The sequence below is a fragment of the Phyllostomus hastatus genome, unplaced genomic scaffold (genome assembly GCF_019186645.2).
Source record: "Phyllostomus hastatus isolate PE091 unplaced genomic scaffold, TTU_PhHast_1.1 phas_contig_148, whole genome shotgun sequence".
In the NCBI taxonomy this organism is placed as follows: Eukaryota; Metazoa; Chordata; class Mammalia; order Chiroptera; family Phyllostomidae; genus Phyllostomus; species Phyllostomus hastatus.
This window is the reverse complement of record NW_025333607.1, coordinates 14,656,621-14,682,315: the sequence shown is the minus strand read 5'-3', so window position 1 is coordinate 14,682,315 and position 25,695 is coordinate 14,656,621.

The window sequence follows — 25,695 nt, the reverse complement described above, 5'->3', positions numbered from 1 at the left end:
GTTATTGTGGTCTAGGTTATTCCGATCTATCTTCTTGTCAAAAACAATAAAAAATGATGGATAAAATATTTTTATTGCAAAGTCGATGAAATCTTGGAAGTGCTTAAAAAGAGAGACCAAGAAACTTCCAGGTTAACTGAGAGACGAAAGCCAGGATCTAGAACGGCAGGTAGAACGTGGGCACACTCAGGCTGCCTAGGCCCGTAGAGTAGTCGCCAACACAGCACACTTGGATGTTGGGTCAGTGGCTGACCGGAGTGAGAGAGACAGAAGGAAAGGCCCAAGGGGTAGTGAACACTAGGAGTTTTATAAGGTGCCCTCACTAGTTAAGTGGGAATGCCAAGAGCTACGTATTGTACTTAGAGCTGAAGCAGAACTAAACCCACACTCTTCCCTGTAACGTTAGGGAGTGTAGAAAAGGCTTCCTTGGTGCTGAGCATAGCAGAAGAAGAGAAGGAAAAGGAAGAAAATAATTAAAGCTGATCTCCATAGGCTGATACACATTTATACCCTGGACACATAACCTGGGTGAACGCTGGAACCCTGAGCCTTGGCCCGAGGTGGTGCCTGTCTGGAAGCGTCCCAGAAGTCTTGCAGAAGTAAATACAAAGTCTCTGTGGTGGAGGGAACTACTCATCCAGGGCGGCAGGTCATTTTTCAAGGGCAATGACCAGTGTGCACGCAAAGGTGAGTAGGCACCCAAGGAAACAAGGCAACAAGTAAGGAGCTTGCACAAACACGGGCTCTTGAGACAGCGGTCAGCACAGGTATCAGATTTTCGAGTTACCAGATGTAGATTCTAAAACAACTATGCTGAAAAAGTTTAAATGCTAACCAAAACCTCAAAGCTATCTACAGGAAATAGGAAACCATAAAGAGTGACAGAAAGATTTAGGGGTTCAGGGGATCACCATGTAACTGAAACCTGCTAAAAGGTCGGACAGACATTGCTTCTTGTGCCTGGAGACTCTTCCCTGTAGTTGACCAGCAATGTGGTTCTCGCCGTGAACTTCAGGGATCAGGCAATAGCGTAATGTGGCCTTTCTCCGGTCTGCAACACAGCTATCTCAGCTCGTCAATGAAAATAATCGCTTATCAACCACTCTTCCTCACGTGGTACGGACCTCCCAACAACCAAAACCAAACTGAGCGCAGGGTAGTGGTTTCTGGCTCATAGTAAGTGGTTATATAAAAAACTACTGTTTTATTTTTTGCCCCAAAGGGTATTGTGTTTTATATTTGTAGACAGAAGAGTCTCTTGCATGGATGAGACAGTCTTATAAGGTAGTCTTTTTACAAATGTTACTTAAAATCACAAAGAATACTGTGCTCTGCGTTTGTCACTGAACAGTTCATCTTCTTTGAGTATTAACTGTCTTTACCTTCCTGTGAACATCAACATCAGAGTGTGTTTTCTGAGTGTGTCTGTGCATGTGTATAGATGCATGTGTGTGGCATACCTGGTGAGTCTCTGTGTGTGGGGATTATATTGGAGTCACATATGATTGTGTGCGTGTATGTGAGTATGTATATGAGTGGGTTGTGAGTGCATGCATTGTGCACATATGTGCCTATACTGTTCACATTTCTGAAATGAGACTCAACACTCTGGGTCATAAATCAGGAGTTCCCTTGGTTTTTCTTAGTTTTAGACTCACTGCTGACAGCCGCTTGGAACCAAGTTCCCCCAACACCCACCCACAATGGAAAACGGAGAGTTGGACAGTTGCATGCAGCTCCTTCAGGCTTGTGAGACATTTACTCCAACTTGTTGAAAAATTTTCTGGATGTAGACATGCGCCAACAGCCGGGGCAGTGAAAGTGCTGCTTACATGGTTCCTTGATGTGGTGAGTGAGCTCTTGGCCCCAGGAATTGCTGTCACCTGAATAATGCGGAGAGCTCAAGCATGGACATTGGGGCTTCTGGAAGAGCTTAAGGAATCAAACTGCGTGTGGACGAGTGAGGTGTGTGGGGGGGTGTGCGCATGTGTATACATGTGCATGTACTATTGTGCCGTGTGTGTAGATGTGTGAGGTATGTGGTGTGTGCACACATGTGTATGTACTGTGCATGTACTGTAGTGTTTGTGTGTGGGCATGTGGGGTGTTCATGCATGTGTGTGTGTGTGTGGGGATGGTATAGCATATATCCTTCAGGCCGCACTAGGAAACAACATCTTTAAAGTCTCTGAAATGCCCAAACCCCTCATACTTCCATCACTTCCCTCACTGTTAAATGGACTTCTGTCCACATGACCAATAAAGCCGAGGTTGGTGTCCTTCCTTCCACTGTAAAATTGTTATTGAAAAAACAATCTTGTAAGGAAAACAGGAAGCACTGGGAAAAGAGGGAGTGATTTTTATAACCGCTAAAATTGTTTTAATTATTTTCAAAGACGTAGTTCAGCTGCCCGTGCACAAGGGCACAAAGAGCCGCGTCGGGGAAGGGTGCGCGCCTTCCCAGCGCCGTCCTGCAGGGGGAGTCGAGCCGGGCGCCGCACACGGTGGCGGCCCGCTCACTACTGTTTGAATGAAGGAACAAAGACATCAGAGCAAAGTGGTGATGATCGTGGAGCCAATCTCCATGAGTTACGAAAACCCCCCTGTGCCTCAGATTTCCCACCTGCGAAATGGGACTAAGATAACATCTATCTATCGGTGTCATGAAGATTAAGAGTTTGAACAGTTAAAATCCTTAGCGCAGCCTCTGGCACGTAACACAAGTGAAGTAAATATAAATCTTATTACAGTCACAGTAATTGCTTCTGTTCTATATGAGGAGGAGACTGAAGTCTCAAGGATGTTTGGATCTTTAGGCCACACCTCTCATCATGCCTCTAAGACGCGATCGTGTTGGCTGGAACCTCATCCACTCTCCTTGCGCCCGTTCATTCTGGGGACAATGGCTACGGGTAGGAAAAGCGTGGAAATTGTGCCCGGGACTGCTATGGCTTGCCTGTCACCAGATCCCACAGTCTGTGGAGAGGGTTTCCTGGGAAGCCCGCTTCTGGTTGTCTTCCCGATGGCCCTCGGTTGCAGGAAACCCTGTGACGAGCCCCCTACAGTCTGGGAGGAAAATGGTTTTCATCTGCCCGGAAGGAGCGAGTGGGAACCAGGGTAAATGGGTCCTGTGGCGTCACGTCCTCGGATGGAGGAACGACTGTTCATCTCTCTCCCTCCCTAGCTGAGCTTTGTAGGGCTGAGAATCGCAGGCACCGACTGGGCACATGGGGTGGAGGGGCTGTCCGCCCGGAGCTCTGGGGGAAGGGCAGGCAGCTCAGAGCCAGGAACACTGCCCTGCCCTCGCTTCGCATGGGCCTCCAGTGGCCCGCGAGCAGCGGACAGACGGCTCAATCATTTCCTCAGGGCCAGCGGACTCCCACACCAGCTGGCTTTGACATCAGTGCTCAGGCCCTGACTGACAGGGGACTTGTCCTTGGCTGCCCCCGGAGGCCCGTGAGAGTCTATTCTAAGTCCTCCTCGAGTCTGTTGATTTACTGCCCCTGTCGCCTGGTTGCCGATCCATCTCTCCTCCCCGTGTGCTCACAGGGCACCCCAGAAACCATCCCCTAGTAATATATTTGGTTTATGATTTCCTCGGGAGCTCAGGAAGGAAAACAACCTCGGCAGTGCACCTGTCAGACGTTCAAGTGCAAGGCCTTTCAGCCGGCACAGCGGCGGCACGGAAAGACAGACAGTGCGGGTCCCAGGTTCACATGGAGCTCGCATTCCTCCGCCAGGATCCCAGCAGAGGCAGAATTAGGTCCCTTGGAAATGTATTTACTTTATTTATAGCTCCGGTTGGGCCCTTGGTGCCTATCAGTCTGATTTTGGCCAATGCACCGCTGCTGAGTCTGATTCCAAATGGCGAATCTCAGGGGGACGGGGAAGGCCTAGAAGCAGCCCGTGGGCACCGCAGATGGGCAGCGCCTGTTCCACCCAGGTGGAGGGCCCACGACAACCCGCTCATCACCGACTTCGGCCGTAGTCGGAGACCATGTAGGCGCAGAACGTACAGGCGCAGAACACGTGACCGGGCAGCTCAGAATGAATGCATCTGCTCATGGAGTTTTTTAAATTTTCCATCTGTGCTGGACTGTTTAGTGGGTGCACAAGAGTCACCCACAGTAGGACACAAAGTGGACTGACGTCTGACTCCCCGGTTCACTGCACTTTGAGTATTCCAGAATCTCTTCCTCCTTCTCTCTCTCTCTCTCTCTCTCCTCTCCCCCAAACTTAAGGGGACAATGAAAAAACTAGGGGCACAGAAAAAAGGGAGCTATAATAACTGTGTATGACGTTCAGGGACAGGTGCCCCCGGGAGGCAGGGGAATGATTGTGGAAAGTGGGTTCCGGACTTAACAACGCACACACCAGTGGTTCGCAAAGGGTGGTCCCCGGACGGACAGCCTCGGCATCGCCTGGAAGGAAACACCTTAGAAATACAAACTCCCAGCCTCCACCGTGGGTCTGTCGGAACAAAAACTCGGGAGGGGAGGCCTGGTGATGTATTTTGTCAAGCGCCCCAGGGGATGCTGGCGTGCACGTGAGTGGAAGCACCCCTGGCCTGCACCAGTGTTTTCATGTTATCTCTGGATTTTTTAAAAAAGATTTTATGTATTTACTTTTTAGACAGGGAAGGGAGGGAGAGAGAGAGAGAGAGAAAAACATCAATGTGTGGTTGCTGGGGGTCATGGCCTGCAACCCAGGCATGTACCCTGACTGGGAACCGAACCTGGGACACTTTAGTTCGCAGCCCGTGCTTAATCCACTGAGCTATGCCAGCCAGGGTATCTCTGGATTCTGACTGTGGTGGTGAACCTCAGCCAGGGAGACGTGTCACACTTAGGGTAGAGGGCACTTTCAGCACAGGAATGACATGGTGCCACAGTGCCAAGTATTTTCAAAAGGGTTAAAATAACCAAGACACAAACTATGCACAATTACTGCAGCTGCTTCGATGCAGGCAAATGAAGGGCGTTGTTTTCTCCATCGACGGAAACCAACATCAGCCGCGCATCTCTTCTTCCAGAACTTTAGAGAGCTCCGAAAGGCTCAGTGTGAGGTCTAGCCCATCGGTGGTGTCCCTCAGATGAAACAATGAAGTCCGGTGACAGTCTGGTAGTAAGACATCCTTCTGACAAGGCTGCTGCTCTTTGTCCCTGCACAGGCGTGCAGAAGGCAGCGTGGGACCGGGCGTTTTAACCCAAGTGTCCATGTGGTCGTGACCACTGCCAGCTACGGTCCAAGCTGTTGTTGCAGTATTATAGCCCTATGTAAAGTTGGCTGTGGGAGCTTCTCTGAACAAAACAAAACTGCGTTAGTCCCCTAACAGGCCTTTTCACTGTGGGAATGTGGAGGTGGGCACGAAGAAATTCTCACCACGTTTGTCTGCAGAAGATCTTACTGCACAGGGGAGTTCCCTGTCTTTAGGACTCTGCCACCAGCTGGCCTTGTAATTCTGGGTGATTTTAGCCACCGGGTCTGTGTTCCCTAACCTGTAAAATGGGGAGGTTAGACAAGAGCATCTGTGTGACTCTCTGGCAGTCCATGGTTGTCTGATTCATCCTCAGAAAACTGCCAGGAACCACAAGCACGTTCTTGGGAGGCTCTGGTCTCCTTTGCCAGAATTTAATGTTGATCCCACAAAGTTTTGTGCTCGAAATCCAGGCCTAGTTCTTTGTTTCTCCATCTGCAGGTTATCCAGCCGCGCTTCACAGACATCCTGTGAAAGCCAGTTAGAAAAACCAAAGGCCCTATCAAGGACATCAGCCTGAACTCCAAAGAAGGAAAGATCTATAGGAGAGAGGAAGGAGGAAGGACAAGAAAGAAAATAAAACAAAAGACGCTTATTGAGAGAGAGAAGGAAGGAGGGAAGGAAAGGGAGTGGAAGAAAGAGAGAGAAAGAAAAGTAAAAACAAGAGGCCCTGCACCTCAGGACCAGTAGGATGTGGAGCTGGACAATTTTTAGGTCTTTTATTGGGCTCAGGAGAAACCCCATAAATATTGTTTCCTTTTGAGCTGGCCTGTGCTTACTGCCTACAAAGAAGTGGGTCGATATTAGGCTGTGTATGTCAGATCTGTGGATCTGATGTTTTTACCTGTGTTAGTTTTTTGGGGAGCGGGGGTTGCTGTACCAACGTGCCACCAACTGAGTGCCTCACACAACAGAAATCCATCATCGCAGCGTTCTGGAGGCCAAGGGTGAGATCAAAGAGCCAGCAGGGTTATTTTTTTCCGAGGGCTGCGAATCTGTTAGATTCCTTTCTCCTGGCTCCTGGTGGTTTGCTAACACTCTCTGGTGTCCCTTTGCTTGTTGATGCGCCACTCCAAACTCTAAAATCACATTCATGCAGCATTTTCCTGTGTATGTTTCTGTCTCCGTGTCTAAATTTCTCCTTGTTCCAGGGATACCAGTCATATTGGATTAGGGCCCAACCTAACAGCCTAATTTTAACCTGATCATCTCTGTAAAGACATCTCCAAATAAGGTCACATTCTGAGGTACTGGGGGTCAGGCCATTAACACAGTTTACCCCCCAGCACGACCTTTCCATGTCATCCTGGGTAAAATGCAGGGGACAAGCTGTTTGTCTCGGATCCACCTTGAGCTGTTATGAGAAGCAGTTTTATGTCACTTAGGTTTAGGATGGGCTGAACCGGTGAAGCGGGTTGTATTTTTCCAACATGGCTATTCCAACATCTCCCTTCCCGGATGTTCTTCTGCAATATGGCTCTGCCGTTCTCCAGGCAGAGGTGGACTCCAGTTCCTGTTCTCATCCATCATGGCTGTCCTCGGTGGCTCGACAGAACGCAGCATAAATACTGTTCTGGAGCTTCTGAGACAAGACCCCATACAGAGGTCTTGACACTCCTACGCAGATCTCTCGGTAGCTTGATTTCCTCTTCCTGTGAGGAGGCCCAGGGATCCCGTGGGGAAGCTCATGGGGGTGGGGTAGGTAACCAAAACCCGTTAGCTGAGTCCCAGGTGACAACCAGTATCAACTGCCACTCATTTGGGGGAACCCTTTGGATGCTCAGCCCAGCTGAGCATTCAGGCTGCAGCTCCAGCTGATGCCTGATTCAACCAGCTCCCAGGAAGGATGCCGAGGGACCTTGGGGCTGAGCCCCAGTCAAACCACAGAACCTCTGGGAGACAACATTCAATTTTTGCTTTGAGCCGTGACGTTTTGGGGTGGGTGGTTACATAGCAATCAACAGAACAGTTGGCCATGTCCTCAAAGAAACAGGGATTTCTGCGTTCCTGAACTCTGTCCTGGACACTTCATCACTCATTTTGTGCCTCTGTCTTACGGAGCATTTCAACATTCCTGCATCTTAAAAGACCAAGTAGGAGACAATCATTTGCATTTCCACAAACTTCTTCATTTTACCAAATGTTTCACTGCCAGTTTTCAAAGCAAGCATTCTTAGTATATATAGCATGAATGAATGAAAGTTGACTTAGTAAAAATGCACATTGCTCACTAAATGGCAATGTGTGTTTTGATAGGGTTAACGGTTTAATATTTTATGTGAAATTTTACTGATTTATTGATAGTGGGTGATAGTAGGATTCCTGAAAGCCTTGGATTCAGGATTTGAAATTCAGCCCAGGAAGTACCTCCAAACTTCTTAAAACCATGAATCTAGAGTTTCTCTTTATATTTTGGAAAATTTTAGGACCTGGCTTATAAAAAAAGAGTCAAGTACTTTAAAAATGCCAATATTTAACTATTTTTTACAAGGAAAAGATAGATGAATTAATACACACATGCACCTATAAAATGTCTTTGTGTGTTCTCAAGAATTAAACAAGGAGAGAGAGAATAAAGGAAAAGTGGGGAGGAAGGGCTATGATACGCAGTACCTTTGAGTCTTATCAAAGCTGAGACATTTGGGATGGCATGAGTCATGCTGCACAACTCTAAAAGCCATTGTGGTATGTGTCCTGAGAAGGCTGGGCTTCGCTCAGGGCATACATTTCCAGGGGCCCTCCTGATATGGTGTATTTCCAAATTCCTGAGCTGCGTGGTGGGAGGAATTATTAGGTAATTTATACTTTAGATATAGAACATCAATCTTGGTTTAACAGCAGGTTTAGAGGAATAGCCATTTTTTAAAAAAATAAAGAGCCATTTAACTTATAATTTTCTTAGCAGGGGCATTAAAGAAGTGATATGCAATCATCAAATTAGGTGTCTAGAAAGGGTCATTAATATAATGTGGCCCATCTCCTGGACAGAGAGTTATTCAGTGGGTTATCATGTAGTGTCTTTAGCCTGAGGAGTTATTAATGAAACTCATCATGGGATGTCTTCATAGTCTTGGGAGAGGAGAGGAGAAAGTACGAGGAGGGGGGGAGGTCACAGAGAGAGGGCGGACAGAGGGCTGCCATCCCAACGGCCCGCAATTTTATAAACAGCAAAACCCAGAACTGACATAAAAAGCTCGGTCGAGTCTGGGAAGGGACACAGACCTAGAACAAGGCTTGGGAATGCTGAGTCAAGGCTCAGACTCCGCTTTCACAGAAGCCAGTTTTCTACCCCTCGGTTGTGCCCGGTACCCAGCAGTGACTCTCCACGTGTGGAAAGTTACGTGGGCTGCGTCCGTGCTGCTTTCAACTCTTGTGTGAAATATCCCCGTGGCCCAGAGTCATGCAGGCCAAACAGAGAAGAGGACTTTTGGGAAAGTAATTCTGGCTTAAAGATGTCACGGTGTGCATCAGCCGTGCGCAACTTCGCGTGAGCAGCTTTCTGTGGTAGCTCTCTCAGGACCGTGTCGTTCAGTCACAGCGTGTATGGGGACTCAGTCTGGCTACACAGCGTCACATTGCTCACCAGAAAGGCTGTATGTTCCCAGGCTGTGTTCCCAGCCATGGGCGTGACAGTTCCTATCTCGTAGTATTCAACTTGTCAGTCTAAAACACTGCTGGCTGCCCACGTGTTTTAACGTCACTGCCTATTTCTGTCAACCATTAGAATTTCACCTACCCTTTGCCATGCTCCTGCTGAAATGTCTACCTTTCGCATCTTGATTTTCAGAAGTCTTTTTGGTATTAATCATGTATTGCTTTAGGTGTTGAAAATGTATTTTCCGAATTGCCATTGGCTGTTCAATTTGTCAGTGGTGTGTTTGGTTAGGCAGAAATTCTGAATTTTGATTAATCAAATACACCAACTTTCCACATTATAATTTCTGCTTTCAGGTTCCTCAAGTTTCCTTTGACCTCCAAATCTATGCCTTAGTCTTCCTTTTGGTGCCCTTAATCTGGAGGGACTTCAGGGAAAACTTCCAGAAGGGATTAGATGAAAATGAAAGATAAACAGTGTTTATCTATAAAAATTTTTAAAAATTAATAAAACATTTAGAACTATGAGAAAAACAAATGGAGTTGCTATCATCTATGGGAACAGAGCCAAAGTAATGCTTAAGGGAAAATTTATGCTCTGAAATGCACTTACAAAGGGAAAAATAGTACATGAATAAGGCTTTTCAACTTATTAAGTTAGAAAAAAAGAAACAAGCAAACAACAAAATAAACACAACACAAAGTGATTAAGAATAAGGAAATAATTCCCAGCCAGGGCACATGCCTGGGTTGCAGGCCATGGCCCCCAGCAACCGCACATTGATGTTTCTCTCCCTCTCTCTCTCCCTCCCTTCCCTCTCTAAAAATAAAAAAATAAATCTTAAAAAAAAAGAATAAGAAAATAGTGAAAACAAGCACAGAAATTAAAGAGTCAAAACAGAGTTGATCAGTAACCCTGAAGTTAGATCTCTGTGAACAAAGCCCTGTGGCAAATAGGATAAAGGAAAAAAGAAAAGTTATAAACTACGTCAAGAAGTAAATATATATATGTATATATATACACACACACATATATTTTATATATGTTTGTATTCAAAAGAAATAAAAACTTAAAGATTTACTAGGAATAAAATAAATGACCCCAATAAATATAATACCTAGATGCATTGGTCAACCTTTTAGGGAAATACTCATTATTGTAATTGTCCCAAGGAGAATTAAAAAAAAAGTGACAATAATGACCTTAAAAAGAATTGAAACAGTAAAGATCTACTCACCAATTTTTAAATACCACTGGGCCTAGATAATTGTATGCTTTACCAAGAATCTAAAGGCCAGCTAAATCTCATCATGCAACTAAATCTTTCTAGAGAATAAAAAAGGAAGTGACCCAATTACCTCAAAGACACCAATATGACTGTAATCCAGTGGTAACAAAAGGGAAAACAAAAGTATGGGTCAATCTCAGTTATAAGGGCAGGTATAAAAATCCCAAATGAGGTTATTAGGAAAGTAGACTCTAACAGTGTTTTAATAGAATTTTACAACCATGTTAGGTTTGTCCCAGGAATGCTAGGATTGTCTCATAGTTTTTTGTGTGTCAATAAAATTCATTCACTACAATGACACATTACAGGAGAACACTACACATTTACAGCATTACATGCAACAAAAGCACTTCCTACATGAATACCTATTCATGGTAAAATATTCTATCATTTTATTTTCTTAATCCAGAAAGGGCTTCTACTAGAAGCTTACAGCAAACATCATGTATCAGCGAACCATTAGAAGTCCAGTAAAGCCCAGGGGAGAGATGGGGGTGTCCCTGCCCTTATGAATTCAGCATGGTACTGGCCTAGCCACGTTCTAGAAGGCAGTGAAATGGAATGAGTCGTAAATATTTGAGAAGTAGGGCAACATTTTCTTTTTATACCCCAGTGGATGCTGAGGTGGGTCACCCAGACCTTCCTCTTTCATGGCTGACAGACTCTCGCAGCTTCCCTGAGGGCTGATGGACAACAGCGAGCCCTTGGCTGAAGAGAGTGACCTTCCTCAAGGTCACACTCTGTCTCTGGGTGTCTCGCCTGTGCAAATGGGGGAGCAGGTGAGAATGGAAAGGCTTCCTCCTCTGGCCTCCGCTCTGTCACTCTGCAGAGCCACCCCGGCTCTGCCACTGACTGGGGAGAACCCTGGAGCCTTTTGCTGTGACAGCATTTTAGCCTAACTTTGTCCTCTGTCCAGTCTTACTGCCTTCCCGCCCCAACAGGGGTTCATCCGAACAGATCTTCCCAGTAAACCTTCCTAGGGAGCTTGGCCTGAAACCCATACTGAGGACGTCACGACCTAATAATATAAGCCCCCCCAAATCAACCACCAAAATATTAAGACTAATGAAAAGGTTTATCGAAATAACCAGTAGACCAATACAAGATCAGTGTCAAAACTCAGTAGCTTTCCTTTACTCAGCAAAAACAATGAGAAAATAACCAATAAAAATTTTCACAGTAGCAGGAAAACTATAAAGCAATTACAGATAGAATTAACAAAATTACACAGGCTTTTAAAAAAATGGTATAAATATTTCCAAGACACTGAAGATTACCATGAGAAGTAGAGAGAAAGGTCTTAGAAGCCCTCTGTTCTGTTATGATTGAGACTGAGAATTAGTTGATGATAAAAAGCTTCTTTTTAAAAATATATTATTTAAGTATGTCTATATATTCATATATGTTTAATTCTTTGACATTTATATAAGTATTTTGGCACCTATGTTTTTTAGAGTATTTTGTACCTATTTTTTGGTAGTTTTTTTTTTCCCTTATAGTATGGTTGTGTAATTGTACTGTCAGTATAATGCTAGCTTCACCAAATGTGTTGGCAAATGTTCTTTGCTATATTCCTTTTCCAAGGACTTTGAGTAGAGTTGCGATTGTTTTGTTCTCAAGTGTTTGGTGATAATAAAGTTTCTTAAGGCCTGGAATCATTAAAGAAAAAGAAAAATGTAAACTAAAATATTTTTGTGAGCTTTGAGCCTATACATTCACATTTATTCACCAATACTTTTCTGCAGAGCAGAGCTTTCCTTCTTATCTTTTTTTAAAGATTTTATTTATTTATTTCTAGAGAGGGAAGGGAGGGAGATAGAGAGAGAGAGAGAAACATCAATGTGCGGTTGCTGGGGGTCATGTCCTGCAACCCAGGCATGTACCCTGACTGGGAATCGAACCTGCGACACTTTGGTTTGTGGCCCGCGCTCAATCCACTCAGCTACGCCAGCCGGGGCTCCTTCTTATCTTTTACAAGGTCACTGATTGGGGTGCTTCACTGACTGCTTTGCATGAGCCATCCCGTAAAGGCAGCAAGTCAGATATCCAGTTTCATTTCCTTTGAAGGGAAAGTACTAGCGAAAAGTATTGATGAAGCAATATTTAACCAATTCCTCACTTACATCTAATTTTAGCCACTTCCCTTCATAGAGTCTTTCCAGAGCATCAGCTGAGGATTGGGGGGCGGAGGGTGGGGACAACAGTACTATCTTTTCGCATGCCTTTGGTTTCTGTAACATTTAATCAAGTTGTATATTAATATCAACCGGTGCAGATGTCATGAAAAGGGTGTGGAAGCTTTCAACTCAGTCGATGAGAGCGGGAAGATGTGGGTGTTCTGGAAATGTTCTTGCTGGGTGAATTCAGCGTGAGGGAGTGTCAATGAGCGTATTTCCAGTAATGTGGTTATGGAGAGTTTGACTCAATATTGTAAAGATGTCGATTCTTCCAAAATTAGCTTGTAATTCATGTGATTGCCAGGGTTTTCATGGACCGTCATAAAGTGATTCTCAAATTCATATGTAAGGATTTTTATAAAGATGACATTGATAGCAAAGGAAGAGAATGGGTCCTACCATTTTTGGAAACATACTACAAGTTTATAGCATTGCCGTGGGTCACTACGGGAGAAATGGGGCAGAATAAAAAATAAAGAAAGTAGAATAAAGAAACCAATCCATGCACGTGTAGGGATTAAGAATAAAAAGGGGCATTTGAAAGCCAGGGGAATGGTATTCAGACGGTGGGCTCTCCACCCAGAAAAAATTTCCAACCTCCTCATATTTTATTTAAAGGAAAAACAACAAAAAAAAATCCCATCTAAAAGAATTAAAGACCTAAATCTTTACATGTATGTTATAAACCCTCAGGAAAGAAATAAAAAAAGAAAAGGAAATATTGAAAAATTTGACCATATTAAAAAAAAGAGAAAGAAAACTTCGGTATAACAGAAAGATACATCATAAACAAAGACAAAATATAAACATCAGACTGGGAGAAGATTTTTGCAGTAGATTTCACAGACAAAATATTTGCTGCTTAATTAGATAAAGAATATCTACAAACCAGCCCTGGTTGGCGTAGCTCAGTGGATTGAGCGTGGGCTGCGAACCAAAGCATCGCAGGTTCGATTCCCAGTCAGGACACATACCTGGGTTGCAGGCCACAGACCCCAGCAACCGCACATTGATGTTTCTCTTTCTCTCTCTTTCTCCCTCCCTTCCCTCTCTAAAAATACATAAATAAAATCTAAAAAAAAAAGAATTACTTTTTAAAAAAGAATATCTACAAACTAATACAAAAAAATAGATATTTCAACATAAAATGGGCAAAATAAATCAACAGGCAAAAAATAGACAAAAGAGGAAATACAAATGGCTGATAAAACATGAAAAGAGGCTCAATTTGAATACTGATTAGAAAAATGTGAAATAAAGCAGTAAATGAGATGCCATTCTCATTCTTCAAATAGGCAAAAAAAATTAGCAAAAACGTTAAGTGAAATAAATGTAAGGAATGACGGGCAGTGGGAAGACGTGGAGGAGAGGTGCTCTGATTTCTCGCTGACGGGAGCGGAGAAAGCCACGTGGGGGGGCGACTTCTCAGTGTTCCTTACAACTTAACATGCACTGCGTAAGAGATACCGATATCACATCACTGCGCTGTATGCCTGAAACGGATGTAATGGACACGAACTCCACTTTAATAAGTAAAGAAGAAGAACCTCTGAAAATTAAAAAAAAAATACACACCCCCAGTAATTCCCCCTTTTTGACATCAAGCACTTGCACACGTGTGTGATGAGACAGGCACGAGAATGTTCTTCGGAGTAAGTGAATGAAACAGCCCATGAAGAGTGGAATCTCAACCTTCTTTGCCCTCCTAAAACACAACGTTCTATAACAGATAAAAGGAATAGACTAGATCTGTACGGACTCAAGTCTGAACAGTACGAAGAGGCGTGCTCCACTCCGAAGGAACTTCTGGGGTTTTCTGCTGGATACAGGCAGAAGTCCTGCAAAGACGTGCCGAGTGGACCTTAAGGGAGAGCCGCATCCAGCAGGGCTGGTGCTGCGTAAGAAGGCATGCAAGGTCGCCCCCTCCCCACCCCCACCCCCACACAGTGGAGAGGCAATTCACTGTTGTTCCTGCGGATTTCAGGCCTGGCTTCAAATCAGAACCAAGGGGAGGGAGGCTGCAAGCAGTCCTGTCCCACTGGAGGGATCCGACTTCATTAGTTTGCAGTGGGGCCTGGGCAAGGGTAGGTTCTCGAGCTGGAGCGGGCCCCTTGGATGGAGCACCGCGGTTGAGTCCCGAACCTCTCGGATTCTCCTGGGTGTTCCCCGGGCCCGTCGCAGGGCCTGGTGCCCTGGAGCCACTTAATAGGAGCTGATTGTGTAAATTAACTCCTTTATTTTGGCTCAGGTTCCGTGTTTCTAAGATGCGTCTACAAAGTCAGGGTGGGCAGCGCATTTTCTTAAAAAGGAAGGCGGTGCTGGAAGTGACACATTTATGAGGTGACAAAGTCAAGGGTGAGTGTGTCAGGGGACCCTGAATTAGGAAGTAAGCCGACTCTAGCAATAGCTTACAGCTCCGAGTGGGTGGTAGAGGGGCCCCACTTGGCGTGTCAGGCCTTTTAAAGTCACTGCAAGCAAGAAGCTTTGCCCGGATTATATTCCAAGTGACCCCCTTCCAGCAGTGAGCAAATCGGAGTGAAACAGTGTATTGTTTCATCCGCTTATGAATTTTAAAACACTGAATGTGGCTGTAAGTCGGACGCCAAACTGACGGAAATCCAGGCATCTTAGCAAAGAGGATTATTGGGCAACAACCTCTGCTGATCTCAGAAGAATTTCATTTTAGATAATAAAATTTCCAATGGTGAAAAGATGAGGGTAGCCTCTGAGAAAGGCCTTCATGAGAGAGAGAGAGAGAGAGAGAGAGACAGAGAAAGGAAGGCAGGCCCAGCAAGCCCCTGGGAACCAGGAGGGGCACGCAGTTACTTGAGAAGTAGGTTGTAGTCGAGGCCGCCCTGAGCTGGGCGACTTCTGCAGAGATTCAGGAAGGTGGGTCCAGCCGGGTGCCCAGTGGCCGGAGGCAGACGTGTACCCCAGCCGGAGCAATGAGGCTCCTGAGAGCCTGTTCCCTTTTGAGGAGTTCGGGGAGGCAGCTGTTCAACGCGGCCATTATTAAAACTTAAATTGTAAAAGCATACACCAGAATAAATTACATGCAGAACAAACTAATAAGTACTCAGAACCCTTTACTTCCTAATTATTTTACCACAGTGCACCACTAGGTAAGTGCTGGAGGTTAGTTAATGCCTATTACACCTTTACGGTGAAAATGCTATATAACGGTGTGTGTACTACGGTATATTCCTTCTTCCACATCCGGGGCCGCCATGGTGGCCGCTTGACCGTTGACACCATGGAAATGCTGTGGGACAAATAAGATTAGGAAAAAATTGAATAGGATTAGTAAAGCAGAAATGTTTGAGAAACCTTAAGTGTGTGAAATAATGCCATATTTTTACACTTATTAGAAAAGTATTTATATAATTATTCTCTTTGGTTGATTCTTTTATTATACAATTAATTGCCACCTAATAGATTTACTGTGTATGTTGTGATATTTGCATATCAGATCTTATTAAAGGAGGCAGGGAAGGAGCTTTCTCCTTAAAGGAATTTGTAGCTCACAAGTTATTTAAAATAGTACACACATCTCCAAACAACGACAAAACAACCTCTAAGTAAGGGAGACGGGTTAGTCTTGGATATGTATTCTCAATACTGGGCTGTTCGGGATGACAGTGGAATAAAGAAATTAATAATATTGAATTACAAGATGCAGACGCTTGTGATATATTTGAAAGCTGAAAGAAGTATAGGACATAAAGAAATGCTTTTTTAAAAAAATCCAATATTTTAAAAGGAGTTTAAGTGCCTGAAAAAAAAAAGAGTTGCTCTCTGACCACCGGTAATCTTTTCGGCAGACGTGGGAAGGGCAAGCCAGTGTGCCTTTGTATTTTCAGTTCCTGACAAAGGCCGCCTGTGCAGGAATGGGGAGACCATTAACCCGCGTTTGCCCTTGAACGTAATCTGCGATCGCGCCGTGCCAACGACACCGGCGAACACCAAGAACAATTCATTATCGGAGGTTTCTCAAACATCTGGACGTTTGGCACCCAGAACCAAAACATCTGGACGCCGGCCTGAATCCTCCGCTTGTTTCCCAAGTTTGACGTCGGGTCAGCATAATAATAATAACTAGCAGGCTCGAGCCAGGCTGAGTAGTTTACCTGCACTGGCTTGTCGGGTCTTCCCGGCCGTCGAATGAATCCTGAACTAAGGACACATTCTTCTTCCAGATGAGGGTTCTGCGCCCCGGACAGGGATATACGGAGCCCGGAGGGGAACCCTGCCTGCCTGCCCGAGGATAAACTCGCGGCTGTTAGCTCTACTCCGTTTCGCCAAAACGACGACAGAGGGTCAGAGCTGCAGCAGATGCTATATATCCAATTTGTGGCTATGCTATTTCAGGAAAGGGAGACGGTGCGATATCTATGTTAAAACTTTTTATTACTCAGAAATATCACCGCTGCTAGCCAATTTGGGACTTTAGAGGAGAATCGCCTTTCTCTTCAATTACTCTGACTGGCAACACAGACATGTTCAAATCCACTTGGTAATTGCATATTCCATGTCTTAAACTTAGGGTAAGGACAAAAAAACCCCTAAAAATGCATCTCCTTTGTCAGGTTAAAGTATTAAGAAAGTGGGAGGGAAAGTCCACAAAACTCGTCAAATAAGAATCAGAATTAATGCCTGGGCTAAAGACGAATAATCCAGGTCCTTTTCCTAGTTTGTTACCGTTTTAACCTTGAGCGAGATACTTAATCTCTTCCACCTCAGTTTCCTCATTTTAAAAACACAAATAAGTAACAAAACCTACTCCATCTTACTTTGCCTGCCAAAGGGATAAAATAACGCCTGTGAGGTGCTTAAGCGCATGGCTCAGAGTGTGGTCTTAATGCATTAGTGACTATTATTATCATAAATATATATTATAACTGTACTACGGGACAAAACTAAATTCAGGGCTACCCCTGATGCTTACCCCTGCCAATAGGGAACCCCTGCAAAGTAAAGAAACCTCATTCAACTTTCACTCTCTTCTCCTTGTTTTAGTATCTTCCCATTCAAAGAAAGCAAGCTTCACTTCCCCTGTTACTACTGCCCCCTGCTGGCTGGGGAGAGAAAGAGAAGATGTTGGAGGTGAAACTGAATTTGCCTTCCCTCCTGCTGTTCCCTTTCTCTCACTTTCCTCCACCAGGTCTTCAGATTTCTTTCCATACTAACACTGGGTAACCCTAGCCTCGTATAAAAGTGAGAACAGAAATAGAATCATGGCCTCTTTAGCACTGTAAAAAATTTATGTTTAGGTAGACTTGATGTTTAAAACAACAACAACAGAAAAACTCTGATGAAATTGCTCCGGATAAATAACGTTACGGCCGGTGACGCAGGGGAGGGCGGGGGAGGGAAGGGTCGTGTGTTTTTTGATTCTTCAGCGCAGACAGCTGGTTTCCGCATCTTCAGCACTCAGAGCTTTCTGAGGAGCATTATATAATCTCCTTGCAGTTACCAAATGAAATCAGAAATTCCTCATTTGGCAGACAGAGCTCGCAGATCGAGTTCATAAACTTTAGTGCTTCTCCCAAGTCCAAAATCAGAGACGACCTGCTCCAAGTCAGTTTCCCATTTGCACTTAATTAGAGAGTATGTTTTGGAGGTCAGCGAAAACCAGTGGAGTACGTTTTCATAATAACTTTCCTCACAATAAAATTATTTGGGAGGCAGCTCTCCAACTCCTTCTGGAGCGAGGGCAGGAAGAATGGGGGACACGGAGTGAGGTTATGGGATACCTTATCTGGAACTGCCCGAACACTTGTCTGAGGTCCAAAGAACACACCGTACCTTCTGGAGCAGGGGAGAGAGGCCACATGTTTCTTGTATTCCCAACAAGGTCCAGAACTACACGATTTCACACAATTTTAAGCATTCTAAATACTGGAGAACAAAAGCTTTCTCTGAGCTGGCATAGTGCCACACTTGCAGACGCAGAGACCATAGTTCTTCTGGTTAAGGAAAAAGTGACGTGTGGATTAGAGAAAGCGGCTGGTAGGTAGGACAGGTAGCCAGATTGTCACTTAGTAGCTGTATGGTCTTGTGCACTTGGGTTTCTCAAAGATAACACAATGAGCCCCCCAAATATTATACTTCGCTTTATCAGTATGTGATATCATTGTAGCTATCGGAGAGTGTGTTATGCTTGCGTGAGCCTTGTCCTAAGCCATTCTAGAGAATGACAGGATGGATTCTAAGTCACAAACTCTGAGTAGAAAGTCAAATCAGAGGGAATAAATTTCCTTACTAGATTAGGAAACCAAATTGTGATAGGCTAGTACATTCTTTGTAGTTGTTTATTTTTCTTTCTTTATAAAAAGCAAGATGTTGGCTCCTTCTAAATTCTATTTGGGTTTTACAATCCCCATTAACTGAGGAAGACGATGCCAAGACCCACAGGCTCTGAATTGCGGTTGATAAGCTTTTATTGCACTAGGGAGCCTTTGGCTGCAAAACATTGAAAAGATCTTCAACCTCATAAATGGAACATGGTTAACGTTTTCATCTTATTCTTACACACATGCACACATCTGTGAACATGTGACTTGGGGTAGGGTTACTTACCGTTACGCTGTGTAGGTCCAGTGATAAATTGTTCTGAGTTGAAGTCTTGAGGCTTGAAAACCAAATTTCCCTCAAAGGCAGTTCATATGTCAAAGTTGCTCCAGTCACCAAAGGACTGAAGTGTAACCATGACCAATGTAGCATGACCAATGCCTCAGAATGAATACGCCATGTCTCTTTAGCCTCTTAATTTGATAGCGATGATGACAGGGAATTTGTCATACTTTGTTTCTAATATTTGGCACATCATCCAGATTATGACCTTCACAAATTACCTGTCTATAAATCACCCTACATTCAGTCTAGCTGGTGTTTTTTTTTTTCTGTGTTAATAGGAGTGACTTGATTTTACATATTAATTCTAGGAAGCGTTGCTGTTTCAGGCTGCTGTGGTGTGTCATATTTGGGGTGGTAGGCAGACTCTGAGATGACCACCAATGAGCTCCTTCTTCTGGTGCGGACGCCTTGGCACAATTCTCTCCCAGTCCAGAATGGGTTGAACTTACTGACTCACTTCTAGCAAACAGAATGGGGCAGAAGCTTTGGGATGACCCTACCGAGATTAGGTTATAAAAAGACTGCGGCTTGCATCTTGGGCACCTTCTCTTGTGCTCTCCTTGGTGGAACCCTCACGTTGAGGGACCCATGCTGCCATCTCGTGTTCAGCCCTATGGAGAGACCCATGTGGGGAAGGACTGAAGAATCTGGTCAACCGCCAGTGAGCACCTGTAGCCTGCCAACCTCTTGGGTGACAGCAGTCCTCGCTGATGCCTTCGGGGCAGCTTTGTGAGAGACCTTGAACCAGAATGCACCCAGATAAGCCATGCCCAGATTCCTGCCCCACAGAGATGGCGAGATGATGAACACTTATTATTCAGAACTGCTAAATGGGGGTGGCTTGTTACACAGCAATTGGTAACTAATACATATTTCTACCTCTGCTCATGGTCAAATATCACAGAGTAACTGTTCTTAAGCACAGTCCGTGTCCATAATGCTCAATATTCTTTGGCAAGTGTTACAAGCCAGGCCTCTACCCAACAGAAGAGAGGCCAGGGCTCTCTGGTTCCAGAGGTGAAACATTCACTGTGCATGTGCAAGGACGATGCCCCACTGGACACGAGAAGAGGGTCATCCTCAAAATCATGTAAAGAGAGAGGGAACCTAACCGAATAATAAATGCCAGGAAAACTGTATCCGAAGTGTTTGCTTAAAATGGATTTCTGATGACAGTTTCAGAATTATATGTTTCTGAGACTTTAAAAAATGTCATTTCTGTAAAGTTAAGCCAGGGTGTCTTTCTGCAGTCACTGTAACTAAACATAGACTCGGCGAGAAGGGAAGTGAGACTTGTGATTTTGCCTGTTCATTCCCCCAAGTGACACAAAAGCATCAGAGTACTAATAGCTTAGCCACAGATACTTTCTTGTAAAATAGGACAACACGGGGAGTTCTGCCCAGAGCAGATTTTTTTTTTCTTTAGAAAATTGAACAATAAATGTCTCGGGGTCAGAAGGATGCAGCGGATCGGAGCTGGGAGCCCGCAGCGTTGGTCGCAGACGCTCTGAAACAATATTGTTTGTCCTCCCCTTCATTTCCTCAGAGGTGCACAATGCTCTTTCCTCCCCGCCCTGCAGGCCTCTTTCTAAAATTGTTTTGGACCTTTGGGGGCCTTCTATATTAAGACCGAAGGAAACTGGAATCATTATTTGTCCTTTCTTCTGAGCACTGTTCCTGGATGTGATAAACAGTGAATGTGGGACCACAGGGGCTTCCCAGGGGGGCTCTGAGCCTGTGTCTCCCAGACCCCTTTCTCTCAAGTTCACCGCCTTCTTTCCTCCTTCTCCTCTCCCTCCTTCTCCACGTTCTCTCTGATGTCCTTAACACTCCTTGACCCCCCATCCCTCTATCCACCATCTGCCAAAAAGCAAACTGGGGCGGGGAAGAGAAGGAAGGGAAAACAGCCCAAACCAACCAACCGAACAAAAACAGCAGAAGGCCTTCCAGAAGTTTCTCACTGGTTCTGCAAGACCGAGGCTACTTAGTCAAGCAAGCGCAGTTTGGCGAATTCTTCTAGGTAATTAGTTTCTTGGAAATCTGCTGGGTGGTAGAATCTTTGCCCCTTGAATCCCAGGAATGTCTGAAATACCAGGCAAGCACTCTTCCCACAAAGTTATGTCAAGAGGCTTAATTAACAGAAAATACTGCGTGTCGCACAGAGAAACATTTCAATGAGCTCAGTATATCTGGGCAGTCGGGTTTCTGAGACAACGCTCGGGGTGCCAGGCCCGCGCTGCTGCGCGGAGCGAGAACACGAAAGGCATGTTGGTGCGCCAGTTCCCGCTGGAACCCCGCTGCGCCTGCCACCCTCCCCGTGGTTACTTTGGGTGACTCTGTAGGACAAGCTGCCATTACGGACCGCTTCTTTGGCTTTTCTTCAATCCGCAGCACTTTTCATATTCTTTTCTTGACTTTTCCAAGGGTTGAGGAGAAGCCTCTTTATGTCCCAGGGGCTGTGATTTTTTCTTCTCCTCACCTTCTGCCTGCCCTCTCCCATGTCCGAGTCGCTCCCCGGGCCCACTGTGCTCCCCAGAGGCCGTTGCACTTGAGCGGGGGGTTCTGGGCGTCTGCAGCGCAGCCAGGAATGAGGGTTTTGCTCTCGGTGGAGATGAAAGCTGTCTCCAGCGTCACGGGGACCTCATCCCTCCTTAGGCCAGGCCCTATCTATTACCGCGCCGGTGTAACACAGAACCTTGCCTCTTTTCAAGACTTTGCAACATGTAAGGCCACAGCTTCCGGGTGTAAGAGGGAAAAGAGAATGGGTGGATGGAGAGATTCGTTACTGTTATTCTCCCGCGCCAGGCCCTCCCTTCCTGCCTCCCATGACCCGCCTTCAGCACGCGCATGTGCAGTCCTTCAAGGTCTCTCTGTGGAAATGGCAGCGGGGTGGCTCGTGGCAGCGGAGCATTTGCACGCTTGAATCATCAGAAACATGCCACTCCGTTCCCTCCTGGGATACAGATGCATGCCCCCTCTTAGCATGCTTTCTGACTGCCTGATGGGTCGTGTGCTCCCAAAGGAAATACTATGAACAGATGACTTATGAAAATCGTCTTTGCCATTCTGGGATGGGACACAACTGTTATTTTCAACACTGGGCCAGAGTTGAAACTTCTGTTGAAGACATACAAAAGATATTGAATATATATCCAACAAGCACATATTCGTGTATATTCAAGATAATCAATGTGAGTTATCAAATATGAAGTGATCTGGGTGCTTCTTGATTCTGATGGGTTCTGGGATGTTGGCCAAGTCCCTTATGCCCCCTGGGTATAGATTTCTACATCTGTACAATGTGAGGACCTGAGAAATAACTCTGCTGCCTCCACTGAACTCCTCATTCTCTGTTTCCGTGACTCTCGTTTTGGTTTGGACAGGGATGGAATGGGCAATCAAAAGCCACAGATGACCCCCCAAATCTCCAGCCAGCCAATAGACTCCACCTTCATGCACTTTAACTAGAATGACTCCGCGTGCGCCAAATAGACTACATGAACTCATTTTTGTCACTTACTGCTCTGACTGATCTCATAGAGTTTTTATGAGCAATGAAATGACAGGAAGGGAGGAGAAAGAAGGAAGGGGAGGTGGAGGAGGAGAGTCAGAGACTGTCGTCCATTCACGAGCTAGATGAATAAGCTGTCCTTCGTCCCCGTAGCCTGTGTCCAGCTTCATCTCCAGCTCCCCCACCGGACGTGCCGGCCTTCCTCTGTGGAGTGGTGTTTGGCCTGAGGGCTCGGGAGGCTCAGCGCAGGGATGTGCTCTGCTCTGTATGGACACGGTGGCTCAGATCACCTGCAGGCTCAGCCCTTTTCGTTGTGCGGGTGGCGATGGCAATGACTCGAACAAAGCCAGCTTTCTCTGGTGGGGACTCAGGCGAGCATTTGTGTAAAGCCCGGGTGACAGCGTGCCAGGGGGAGGTGTCACCTCTGAGGCCACGGAGCAGGGTTCACTTACTTGTGGGTTATTCTTAGGTAAAGGTCACTGGCTCCTGTGTGAACTGAACAGCTTTTTACTACCTTGATCTAATTCAGGAAATGCACCCTTGTTTACTTCCTGAGTTAAAGACCACAAGCATAAGGTTTCATTAGTATTGCACCAAGAATTATGAAAGTTTATCCATATTAATAATCAGCCTTCAGGCCGAACCACACTAAAGCTCTTTTGACTGGGAAAAATCAGATTTTTCTTCTCAGAATCTTATTTTTTTTTTAATTTTAGAATCTTCTAGGAGAAGTAGAATTCATAATCCATGGCCCCTACCCCACTGAAGGATATATAATAGATGTTTTTCTGGCATGTTTGTACAAAGATTTATTTCTTGCGTCCAAGAAACCCACGAATTATTCTAATATCAGCACCTTCAAGCAGAAAACGTTTCCACAGGGCTTGCCATCATCTGCGTGCTTGCACGCTCTCCTTCATGTGGCTCGTTGAGGGAGAGACGGAATGTCGTCACTGCCATTAGTGGAGACAGTCCTAAGAACATGGGTCTCATGTGGCGGGTCACCTGGGGAGGCGAGGAGGGCTTGCAGAGCTTGGTGACAGCTCAGGGTCACGCCGCCCAATCTGCCATGTCCACCTTCTGGCCCACAAGGGCCTCGAAGCTGAAGAAAAGTCTCTTTAAAGCTCCGGCTTGTTTTTTTGGGGGGGTTCCCTTGGTTTGCAGGTCATCGCTTCTTGCCCACATGATCTTTAAAAAGTCACTGTGCCTTCATGACATCAGCTCCTAGTCTGCAAAATGAAATAGCAATTCTGGCCCTGCCTAATTCACAAGTTCACGATAAAGGTCAAAAAGGATGATTCAACAGATGATGGGCTTTGGAAAAAGCAAAACTCATCCTACCAACACAAAAGAGTGGGTTGTGGTGATATCAGCGTTTTGATAGGAAACCCTCTGGTTCAGCAGCTTGCAGAGGGCGAAATGCGTCTTTTCATGCCTGGGAACTTTTGAGTTTCTTTCCCCCCAAAACTCATGTAAAAATTCATGTATGTTGGCCAGTGTCGCTGTGTCCCAGCATTTCAATAAGCTGGCATCCCAGCAGAGGTTAAAATAAGGCAAACAGACAGTTGCCCAGGGTGTGTGTGTGCGCATATTTAAGAAAGGGCACGTACCTTTGACCTCCGACATATGTTCATACAATTAAAAAAGGAATAATGACTCATTAACCAAACAAGGCCTAGAAAAAAAAATCCTCATTTAATACAATCACAGTGACTTCCTCACCGTTTCCACTTCATTGCTGCTTATGTGAGTAAAAACAACATGCTAAATGGAGACTTTCAGAACCCCGTGGGACCAATTACTGCCACGTGACTTCCTCCCTGCCTTCCACGAACGTAACTATATTATAATGGCCTGTGATATTAATATCAGCTCTGGAAAAGCCAGGCGGCGGCTCCAGAGGGGAGGAGGCGGCCTGACCCAGGACTGTGGAATGCACAGCATTCGACGCACTCCCTGGAGGCGGCATCATTTTATAAGCTACGTCGCACAGTTAAATGGTGTGGGGGCACCCAATGGGCTTGCGGGTTAATTAAGGTTAAAAGGCCACCGGAGTAGTCTATCTCTGATCTCAGGCTCCCAGAACATGTGGTTATTGGCGGAAATGTTGGAAATTAAAGTTCTCAGAAATAAAACCAGTTCCAGAGCACGCTCCCCCTCCCCACCGCCGGATTTCTCCAGACTCCTGCCCACCACAGAGGCAGGATGTGTTAGGACAGCTCTGTTTGTGTTGGAGTGCCGACCTGGGATGAGGTTGGCTGGGTGCACCTCCCCAGCGTGTAGAGTAGTTCAGTGGGGACTTCTAAGGATGCCAGAAGGCTGGGCAGAGCCCAGGGGAAGATGAGCCACGGCATTGGTGGCCTTGCTCCTGGACTCCCTCAGATGCAGTTGTAGAGACCCCGGGTCCATGCCCCACCCAGGTCCCATCCCTCCCTGCGGGGTCTTGGGGGAGCTTCTGCATTCTCCCTGTGGCTAGTCAAATTCTCCTCCCTAGCACTTGGCAATGGGCCAGTTGCTTTTCTCGGTTGTAAATTGCTAGAGTGCATTAATCCACTCAAGGGTGGTCCCAAAGCACAATGGAGCATAAAAATTCTCCAGGGATCAGATGTTCTGTGGTGCCTCTAATTATCCAGGAGAGATTGCCTAAGGAAACAGTCTAGGTCCAATTCCTGGACAGTAGCTAACGGTTTGGTTAGATAATCGTCAGAGGCTTAGAAGGAAAAATATTGGAGAATTGGTGATGGGGAAGTTAAGGGAAAAGCTGGATACACTTCTTAGCATGAACCCCAAATGTTAAACTATTTTGTGTCCAAGCTATGTGCTCACCCAAAGGTCCCCACTGCAGAGAGATTTTCAGTGATTAGGAGAACAGAGTGACTTCCACTGAAGGTGTCCCTGGGAGTCCTCCTCTGGGCCTTAATCAATGGACTCATAAACAGAACAGCTGTGCTGGCTGGGATACCTAAAGGCATGAACCTAATCACAAGCACCCCTCCCCTTAGGGGGACCTGGCTCTTCCTCTGCTGAGTCCTCCCCTGGCCAAGAGTAGCAACCAGGCCTGAGCACCACAATGCCACTGGACCCAGGAAGGCCAGTCACCTACCTGGCAGAAACTGATTATATCGGACCCATCCTTCATGGAAGGGGTGGAGATTACCCACTGAAATAGTAACTTGTTTTATGTGTAGGTTTGTTTTCACTGTCCCACTCTGCTAGCATGTTCATCAGTGG